An 11,551-nucleotide genomic window follows, 5' to 3' on the forward strand; every position below is an offset into this window, starting at 1 on the left:
TTGGAGTCCATGATGTTTTATATTATGGTTACTTGGAATATGGTTGTGGCAAATGGAAAACATGACAGACACATCGCAGACCTGAAAATATGTTTCTTATGTACTTTGATCTCTGCTTCTGTTCCTGAGAATTTTATTTTATATTGGGAGAAATAATGAAAATAAAAGAGAAATATAATAAGTTAAATACATACACACACACACCTCATAGCAGAGCTGCTGAAAGAACTCAGCTGTATATTTTAACCTCCTGCCCTGAGGATTTTCTGTCTTTCCATTGGGTGAAGTCATAAAACTTTTGTACCCTAGCACTAACGCTCAATCTAAAAAATAATCTATTATGGAATTCACTTATCTTTAAATGGTGTACAGAACAAAATTTATCTCCCCTGTTCTTATTCAAAATGACCCCCAAACATTTGGTCTCCCAGGACAGCCACTGTGTTCAGGCTCAGAAAGCTGCCAGCAGTTAATGACAACTCAGCCCAGTGCTGGTGCCCTCATCGGGCACATTGGAGGTCATTCATTTCATCCCCTTTTTCTGAGCGATAGCAGCAATACTCAGAAAAGAAGTGAGCAGCCTGTCCTGGCCCCTTCTATGTCAGCACTGATTCCATGCACTTCCTCCATAATTCAGGAGGAGAAATTACCTATAATCTTTTTATTATTCTCTTGTCCAGAATGGGATTTAGTACACACTTACCATTCACTGCTTAGTCTCCTTCCATCCCCTCATGAGCTATGATAACCCTTTAAAGAAAGGTTCAGTGGAAAAAAAAAATCCTTAGCTGTAGATATCTTGGTGTTCAATTCTGTCTGAAGTGATCTGAACCTTTAGTATTTCTGGGCTGGTCTTGGCTTTTTGCTTCATATCTTTAGCAAGTTTAACCCAGATGACAACAGCATTATCTAAGGCTGATTCAGACCGAAAATAAGCCAGAGGATATATGTGGTTTATAAACAGCCATGCATTTCCCAGACCATAGTGTTTTTTTTAATGTTTTATTGATGCATTTATCTATATTGCTGCTGCTTCCTAATACCTCCACCCCACCCCCACCTCCACAGAATGAACCCTGTCTTGTAATAAAGAAATAGAGTCAGGCAAAACAGACTGAGACCCAGATCATGTCTGACAGCACGTGCTTCATCCCACCTTCATTGTCCATCACCTCTCCATCAGGAGGGAAGGGATCAGATTCACCATCACCTGTCCAAAGTCAAAATGAGACCTAATACTTTCTACTATTATTTTCTTTTTTGTAACTGTGATCATCGAACATACCGTTCTCTTGATTCTGAGCGCCTCTTTATGCATGCATCAAGCTTCTTTGAATTGTTCTCCCGTGCTGTTTGAGTCAATCAGCCCAAGAGTAATGATCAAGCCCTTTCTACGGGTCAGACACTGGGTAAATACAAAAACAAGTGAAAAAAAGAGACAGCTTCTGCCCTCAAAGAGCTAATATTCTAATAGAAGAAAAAAACACAGGAAAGGGAGGAAATACTAGAGAGCATAGTGGCTAAATCTGATTGATCTGGGCCTAGAGGTGGGGAACCTGTGGCCACATGTGACCTTCTAGGTACTCAAGTGCTACCGTTTGAGAGAGTTCAAGATTTACAGAGCAAATCCTTTTACTAAGGGGATTTGTTCTGATGTTTGGATTCAGTCAAAGGGCTGCACTTGAGGAGTTAGGAGGCTATCTCCAGGCCACAGGTTCCCCATCGTTAATCTGGGCCCTTCCCCAAAATGGAGGCCCTGGAGAAAATGGGCCCACAGTGAGGAGGCAGCTGAGGCATGGTGGCCCAACAATCCATCACATTCATTCACTACAGCTGTTCACACACACACACACACACACACACACACACACACACACACACACTGCTATAAATTTTTTGAGCTATATGCACCGTTTTCCTCTGTTCTTGATTTCCTTGGGGAGACCTTCAGTTTTTTAGACAACTTGTTTAGAAGGTCTCAAGATTCACTGGTGCTTAAGGCTTCATTTTTCTGAGGAAGAGGCAATTCTCTGTGACCTCACGTTTATAGAGAATTTCCACTTAATTTGAGGTCAGGTAGAGTGCTAAAACTGCTCTTACTTTTCGGAAGTGGCTTTTGACATATCTAGGTCTGTCCATGGTAAGTGACTCCTAGCCTAGAGTGGATTTCTTTTAAGAGCAGCCATACTTCCCTATCTATGAGATGCAGATTTACAAATAATAGCAATGATTCTTCCACCCCAGGTCTTATGATGAATAAACTATTTCTGTTGGAACTTGTGGAGGATCAAAAAAAAACCCCCAAAAAAAACCAATGAAAAAAATGGAATATCTTCCCCATCCCTCAGGGCAGCTAGGTGTGGATAGAATGCCATACCTGGAGTCAGGAAGACCTGAATGCAAATCCAGCCTCAGTCACTTACTAGCTTTGTGACCCTCAGCAAGTCACTTAACCCTTTTTGCCTCAGTTTCCTCATCTGTAAAATGAGCTGGAAAAAGAAATGCAAACCACTCCAGTATCTTTGCCAAGAAAATCACAAATGGAGTCAGGAAGAGTCAGACAAGACTGAAACAACTGAACTACAGTTCATCCCTCATCCTACTGAATCGGATTATCTCTTTCTACTTCCTCCTTATGTCTACTAATTCCAACTCAAAGTTCTTCAACATCCTCAGCTCTATGACCTTCATTTCTGTTTCATTTCAGCCAGTCATAAGGTTCATCTTAAGTCCTTTCATCACTTGAGACTCCTCCACCTCCAAGGTTTTAGGGGGTTCTCTTAGTACATCCTCTTGTCCATCTAATTTTCTCCCTCACACCAACTGAAATTGTACTTTTCTCTCCTCCTTACTCTGAATCTCTTGGCCCTTCTCCAATCTTCAAGTCCCCAGGACCTCTCCTGCCTTCATTTACCTTCTCAGGTCATTGGCCCTCTAGAACTCTGCTACCCTTCAATTACCCACCAACTTCCCCAAACTGGGCCACCTTCATCATCTGCTTTCCCTATCACAGAGCAGTAATGCATTCCCCCAGGCACTACCAGTCTCATAAGTGCGTCTTGCCCAGCCTCCTTTGGACTGTAAGCTCCTTGAGAAGAGATTAGGTCTAGTAGAGCTTTGTACAGTGCTTTCCATGCATATGATAGGCATTAGATAAGTCAATGACAAATGGCAGCATTCAACAATGGCAGCCAACAATTTATTTTATTATTCTATTGGATGACCACTTACAATCACTGGAAAGGAGGACTCTCATTGATGAGATAACAGAGCCTTTGTAATATTGGGATATTGGACTTACCTCTATGATAGGTTTTCATTCCAACACCCTGAGTATGATATTTCCAGCTTCTTCTTCTTTTAGATGTGTGGTTTACAAAGGCAATTTCAGGGACCCGTGGGAGCTCAAAATGTTATACTGTCTAGCCAAAAGCTTTCAAGGCATGAAACAATCTTGATGAGGTACAGACCAGATAAGTACCTCATCCACAGGGAAGAGGTGAGCTGGTTAAGTGGTCTCAGTATTTGAGACCCATAAACAGCAAATCCAATGCTCAGGCTGTCCATTAGCCAGCAGAGGGCAGGCATGTGGTCTCAACCAACAGAGAAATGGACAAAGAAAACTTCAAGGTGTAGAATATATAGGTGTAAAAGCTTCGTAAATATGGTTCTTGTCTCAGTCATTCAGCAATAGGTGGTTCTTTGTAGATGGTAGAATTCATTTGACTGTTTATTTGAGGTGTGGTAACATGCATGAAAGTTTCCTTCCATAAAAAGCATGAGTTGAAAGGAAATGTATGCTGAGTGGGCTTGGCTTTTATATACCCCACTTCCCATAAGCTGCTTCTCATCTATAAGTGATATCAGGGGAAGGAGGCCTCTGTCATCAAATACAATAGAAAAGTGGTGTTCTTTTAAATCCTTTTTTTAAATTGATTTTTGGTGTCACATAAGCATTTAATGTAGCAACTATAAAGTCATATAAAATGCCCAGGCACTAATGAAAAGACTCAGTGTGTTGCATGAGGCATGATACTGAATCTAGATGCCAATGAATCTCATTAATTAGAGAAAAATTTCAGAGTTATTTATTGTACAATGATTGAAAAATATCAATTAAATTTTCATCCAAAATGAAATCTAGTCCCAAGCTGAATCTCTGATAGGTGGCACAGTGGATAGGATGCTGGGCCTGGAGTCAAGAAGACCTGAGTTTGAATACAGCCTCATACACTCACCAACTGTATGACCCTGGGCAAGTCACTTAACCTTGTTTGCCTCTATTTCCTCATCTGTAAAATGAGCTGGAGAAGGAGATGGCAAATCACTCCAGTATCTCTGCCAAGAAAACCCCAAATGAACAGCAACAAACTATCACTTTCACAAGCTTCCATATGCAGAGATCTTAGAAAAGGAAAACAAAGGCAAAAAGTCCTTTACATTTATTTAGTCACCCAGAGAAAGAGATCTTGGCCAGCTTTCTATCTGGTTCAGTGTAGCTGAAATATTGTAAATGGGGGAAAATTAATTTTGATAAAAATATCATGAAAGTTTCTTCTCCCTCCCTCCAAAGACTTGATCAGGGTTAGTACAAGAAGAAAGAGGAGAATGGAAGAGAATTCCTTTCCCTCCAAATACTCTTCCCTCTTCCTTTTCTATCACATATTCCTTCCTTCATTCCTTCCTTCCTCCCTTCCTTCCTTCTCTTCCCTAAAACCTTAGACCCAGTGGTCTAAGTGGTCTAAACCTTCAGATCCTCCTGGTTTAGAGTGAATGTCAATAGTAACTATTTCTATTTAAAACAACAAGGTTCCTGCCCCTCCCAGCTTGATTTATTTATTTTTTTTCTTTTCTGTTTAAAGGGGCCATCCCCTGACTACTTTTTAAAGAGACCTATTCACCGAATGGGCATTACCTCCATTACTATCTAAAAGGCCAAGGTCTTCCATTGTATCCTGGGCCATCTCTAGTTATCCTAATGAATGTCTGGTCACTGGATCCAGATGGCTCAGGAGGAGAAAGTGAGGCTGGTGACCTTGCACAGCCCTTACTCACTCAAAACAAAGTCAAGTACAAGGCATGTCATCATTTCTCTGATGTCATGGTCCTCTTAGTTAAGGAAGGATGAATACGATCACATGCACTGACCAAGAAGGCACTAGAGTGGAAGTAACAGCGATGTCTAGTGTAGAAGTAGTTGGAGAAAACCTCCAAGAATGACATTAATCCATTCCTTCAGTGAAGAAGAAACAGGATAGTCTCACTTCTGAGCAACCTCTTTCTCCCAAATCAGCCCACCTATTGGGCTCATTTTTCTCCTGTGTTATTAGAGCGACTGGCTCTTTGCAAAAAATACAAAAGGATGAAAGTTTCAAGGTTTGCAATCTCCATGGCAACGCCCCAGATTCCCCACTATGCCTGGTCTTGTAGTGATAGTAACGGTCATTCCATGCCTCTTAAGTTGGCCAAAGCCACAGACCCACAGGGATGTCCATGAAATGCTTATGATACTAATTCTTGTTTTCTCAAGGGCTTGTACTCTGGCTGCTTCATAGTTGGTTACTGACCCTGTTGTCTCTTTCCACGAACATAGCAGTATACATCTCACTTGATTTATAAGCCTAGAGTTTTCATAGGTCTCACCAAGAACCCCTTTGTCTAGCAATAACTCTCTGAGAAAGCTAGCTCTCTTTGCTGTCTTTTCCCATCCTTCTCTACCCCTAGAGGAGCTTACTTAAAAGTCAGATCACTGCTCCATATTCATTGGCTGCAGTTACTACTCCATCCTCACCTGGGTCAAAATTCTCTCCTTGTGGTATAACAGCAGGTTTCCATGGAAATGAAAGGCTTGTCTCTTCTGGTGCCAGTTCGTAAAATGCATGTAAACTTTATAATTAAAAGAATACTATTGCTGTAGTCTGCCATGGAGTTTTGCCCACACTGAAGGCTTTGGTTGGAGGAGGGGGGCAGATGGCAGTGGTTATACCCATACTCCTATGTATACACGTGGTCCCCCAATTTCAGTTCCATCCAATTCAACAAATATTTATAGAATGCCATATGTGCAAGACACTATGATCAATTTTCTACTTCCTTTCTGTGTGCTCAGCTAATGAAGGTCTGAGTGATTTGAAAATACCTTGGGTCTTCACTTCCCTCATGCTCCAGGCTCCTTCTTGGTTTTGGCATATGCTTGTAAATGTCAACAGGTGAGGTAAGGTTTGCTGTAAATAAGCAGATGGCACCCATGGGGTAGGACTGTGGGTGAGAAGGAACTTCCAGGGGGAAAGATCACATCCAGGGACTTTATCAGTCTGAACCAATCATTGGCTTAGTTTATTAGCCCACATGAAAGGCTCCATGTTGAGAATAGGCCCAAGGCTGCCCTCTTATCCCTATTACAATGTGAAAAGTAAGCATAGAGATCATAAGTGTGTTCCCTGCCAATTTCAAGGGCAAAGTTATGGATAAGAATGCCATGTTGGGAAGGGAGTGGTCTGATTTATGATTTTTTTTTTTTTGAGTTATTACCTTATAGAAGATGCCACCAAACTGTCCAACATCAGGTTTCATTTCAGGATTTTTTCAGCTTTTAAATACAGAGATGTGGATGCATCTAGTCCCTTAAAGTTCTGTTCAGAGCCCTTCTAAGGAAGTTTTAATTCATTGAATGATAGACCCTAAAACTACATTCATTCCATGCCAACTATCCTAAGCTCTTTCCTTCATGCTTATTATTGGTCATTCTATGTACTCTCAACTCATAGGAGGTTGGACCAGATAACAACATGAAATCTAAGATCTTCTGTTCTGACTAATCCTATCTATGTCTAGCTTATCTCTCTACGACAAACTGTTCCCACTACAGTCGTAGGCAAACATAGTAGTCAATGCGAAAACTGTAGTAGGGTCTATAAACTGGTCCCATTTCTATCCAAATTAAAAGAGCTTCGCCTCCTTTTCCTTTTCATTCTACCCAGCAACTTTCCTTCTGTTAAACAAGCAGAGTAGGTCGGAAGGCCAGAGTGATTGTTCTTTTGGATATGACCCCAAATCTGCCCAGAGCCCTTGTCCTTGAAGCTACAAGGAACCAAAGCTCTACATGGAAAAATTATATGATACAAAAGTTTTGCTATTGTTTTGCTAATCTTAATTTTGTTTCTATACCAAACCAATGGGTAGAAAGACCAGAAAATCTCATAAATCCCACTGAGCTTGCCAATACAGTTAAATTGCTACATGTTAAAGCTTCAGGTCCTCGGTGATCATAGACATCAATCAAAACGGCAAGGGAGAGAGGAAGACATTCATAGGTGATGGCCTGCTTGGATATGGTGACACTTTTAATGGAGAATTACCTACAGGTTCTTTGGCTCTAATGGAAAGTGAGAATTTGAACAAGATTATTTCTCTAAATAAATAAAATATTGATAATAATTTGAAAATAAGCAAAGATTTGGACATAAAAGCTGCCTGCTGTCCTTGCACCAAGATCAATGGTGAGTGGTACTTTTTAGTAAAGGTCTTCTGTGGTCCTTTTGTTAATGCTGGAAGTCCATACAGATAATGTCTTTCCACATATAAAAGATCCTATTGATTTCCTGTTACCATTATCCCGAAAATGTGCAGTGTGTGTCTATGGAGCAGAGACAATCTTCCATCACTTGCTTTATGGGAAGAGAATGGTTATTGTATCTAGTCCCATAAAATATAATCTCTTTTTCTCTTCCAAAATCTGCCAGACCCCTTGGGAATTTCCTGTGTAATCTGTGGGAGTAGATTGATTTTTCATGTTCATTCTTGCTTTGTATGCCAGTATTTTTTTATTTGGCTTTTTTACATCTTCCCATTATTCTGCAGTGTCTGGGTTTTCTGAATTGTTATTTGGGTTCATCTAAAAATGAAAAGTCTTAAATATCTGGAATATTAAAACATACTATTATTTCTATGACAGAAGATGTCATTTTCTTATGCTACTCTAGCTCTGAGCTTTTCCTCTATTTTCCCTAGGTAGGTGAATGACTAGAAATATTGAAGGTAAGTACCCAGAAGCACATTAGAGGTACTCAAAGGTTATTCAATTGGATGTCCTTGTTGCCACAGGCATGAGATGCAAGGAACGAGTCCCCGATCTCAAAAGTTAATCATCAGAAATGTTCTCTATGCCATTTTGGTTTCCCAGCGTTCTGTTCTGGTAGTTCTTCAGGATCAATTTATTTGTGGCTCAATCTACCCTGTTCAAAGACAATACTGCTGATGGAATTGTTATCCAAGCTGGTAGATTTTGCTAAAAAAGAACCCAGTCCTTTCTGAAGCTTACTTTTGGGGATTTGTCTTGGGTTTGCCAGCTAGAGTGGTAATTACTGTCCTTCTGTCTCCCAATAAACGTATGACTTCTCAAATGGAATTAGGTGGGAGTAGCTAGTAGAAGTGCTAAAGAAAGAGATAGAAGCTTGATATGGAAAAAAAAAAATCAGAGCTCTCCAAAAGTGGAGGGGGTCACTCACTAGAGGTATTCAAGCAATGGCCATTTGTCAAATATGTTGCAGCGGGATTCTTGTTTAGGCACGAATCGTTCTGGATAGTCCCTGAGGTTTGTGACTGCTGTTTTTCCCAGTTCTGCTGACAACTACATTCTTCTCAATATTTAAAGTCTACCATCTTCCGTCTTAGGCACCTTTTCCTTCCCTTCTCCTCCTTTTCCCTTCTCCTCTCTCAAGTCTTACTCACTTGGTGATTTCCTCAATTCCTTTTTTTGGCTGTCATGGTCACTTCTACCTCTTTCTCAAGGTCTACAGAGTCTTTTCAGGGGGTTGCAGAACTCCCTTATCTCAGTTGTGTCCCCCCAATTTCAGGGGTCCACATAACCCAGTTCCATTTAACTATTTCACAGTCAAATTAGCTTTTATAAAAGAATATTTACTTCAAAGAGATAGCAAGAACAAAAAAACATTTCTCTGACCCCAATGGGTCATAATCCCTCCTACAACACCTTAGTCCCTTAAAACCGGGTTGGCAATTTAGCTCAGTTTCTACTTAAGAAGTCCCACCAAGGTCCAAATCCAATCTCCACCATGCCCAGCTCCATTTTCCCTTGGGTTGGCTGCCACACCCAGCCTGGAATTTTGAATTCCAAGATCTCTATAGTTTAAGTTCAGAGGCCTTAGATTCTACTCCATGAACCTAGAACTCAAAAAGATAAATACAACAAGATCACAACCCTAAGGCCATTTCTTGGTGTCAAAGGGCCTAAGAGGAGGAGAAGGTAGCCCTTCCTTACACAGCCGATGGCATGGAATGCCTACCAAGAACACATAAATAGTCCTTCACCCCTGAATGCCACTGAAAAGAGAGAATGACTATTCCTCAGCCAACTAGATTTAAGTTGCACACAATTTTGGATATGTAGTCAATGGGTAGAGGCAGTTCCCAACCAAGTGGTAGGCCAACACAGAATACATTCTTCCAGAAATCAGGTTCCTGGGATCTCCCATCTGGGTATTCTCCATATTTAGTGAGATATACAAAACCCCACTGAACCTCTCTATGCAAACAATTTTCAGAGGTACATATTTAGCTCTAATCTCCCTCCTAAGCTTCAGTCATGCATGTCTGCATTTTTTTTACAGGTATATTACAAAATATTGTTGTATATAGAGTAGCTGGTTAGACACACTTTAGGCAATTCCAGTTTTGTTAGCAACATCCAAAGGAGTCATGTTGGCTGTGGGCCCTCTCTCAAGCCTGATCAATATGTTGACGTTGGATGTCATACAGTTTCCTTCCAGCCTACTTGATCTGATGCTTGTTGGTCTTGAGGTTCATAATAAAGACCATGGCGGGCAGACTTCAGGGAAACTTAATGGCATGGTGATCAATCTTATTTCTCCTAGGGGCACTTTTCGAAGGGTACTTGGGATGTTTGGGAAGTTGAAATGTCTTGGGTCGACAAAAGGTGGAAGATGTTTGGATTTTCTTTTCTTTTCTTTCCTTTTCTTTGATGGCCTTTAACACTTCTTTCATAGCTTTCAAGGCCTTGACTTGGCTTCTGTCTTGGAGATGGCAACTGTTTTCTTTGGCCCAATCTTGGGGTGCCGACTAATCATGAACTTCTAACTTTATATGGGACATGATATCTTATAGGTATTTTTTACTCAGCACTGCAAAACAGAAATCGTAATCTTTCCCTCTAAACCTACCACTCCTCTGAACTCTGAACTTTCCTTTTATTTTTGGCATGACCATCCCTCCAGTCACCCTGGTTTTCCTCATTGGCATTAGCTTGAATTTCACACTCTTCCTTGCCCCCATCCATCTAATCAATTTCTAAATCTTGCCATCTATATTTCTCTTCCCTTCTCTCCATTCACATCCTACTATTGACCTTCATCACCTCTTACCTTGGCCCTCTAATCATTCTCTCTGCCTCAAGTTTTCCCCCACTTCAATCCATCCTTTGTACAGCTGCAAAAGTGGTTTGCCTAAAGGACAGGTCTGTTCATTTATAACTTCCCTACTCAATGACTCCCCTCCAATGACTCACTATTACTCATAGGATTAGAGAAATCCTCTGGCTTTTAAAGTCGTTTGCAACTGTAGGCTCCAACCTACTTTTTTACCTCCTCTTCTTGCTCTCTATGGTCCAGCCATAATGTACTTTTGCTGCCTCTCACCCATGGCATTTCATTTCCCATGTCCTTGTCTTTGCAATCACTATCTCTCATGCCTGGAATGAACTCACTCTTTACCTCTATCTCTTGCAATCCCTTCCCACGTCAGCTCAGATGCCATCTTCCATATGAAGACTTTCCTGAGCCCCTCAGCTTCTTCTGCTTCCCCTCCAAATTACTTTGTGTTTATTTTCTATGTATTTACATTTGTACATGTCTCCCCCAATAGAAAGTAAGTTCCTTGAGGGCACGTGTTTTCATTTTTGTCTTCATCTCCTCAATGCCTAGCAAGGTGACCTGCAAATAATCAGTGCTTAATGAATGTTTGTTGATTGGTAGAAGTCTTCCTTACTCCTTCCCACTCAGAAAACTCCCTTCTCTGAAACTAAAATTAGAGTTTGCACCACACAATTTATCACTTAACTATGTAATGCCTTATATTGTTTTCTAATTGTCAGATGTTTATTAGTCTTGTTTTCCTAATTAGATAATTTACAATAGCTTCCTAACTGATCTCCCTACCCCTAGATTTCCCCCATTTTAGTCCACATATCATTGGCAGGTTTGTCTTTATAAAACACAGCTTTCATTACAATGTACTGCCCCCAATACCTGACACTCAAATCTCCATTGTCTATTCCTTGACTTGATATTCAAAGCCCTTCTCCATCTGGTCCTAACCTACCTCTCAGTACTGAGTGTAAACCCTCCAATGAGGCAGTTTGTTTAAGGCTCCCAAACATGCCTTGTGCACCTTTGATCCTAGCCCTTTGCTCACACAATTGAAGTAAATAGGGCGATTTAGCAAAGAGAATGAAAGAAGGAAAAAACCTTTATTAAGCATCTATTATGTGTCAGGTAATATGCGAGGCCCTGAGGAT

The sequence above is a fragment of the Notamacropus eugenii genome, chromosome 5, assembly GCF_028372415.1.
Source record: "Notamacropus eugenii isolate mMacEug1 chromosome 5, mMacEug1.pri_v2, whole genome shotgun sequence".
NCBI classification, from domain to species: Eukaryota; Metazoa; Chordata; class Mammalia; order Diprotodontia; family Macropodidae; genus Notamacropus; species Notamacropus eugenii.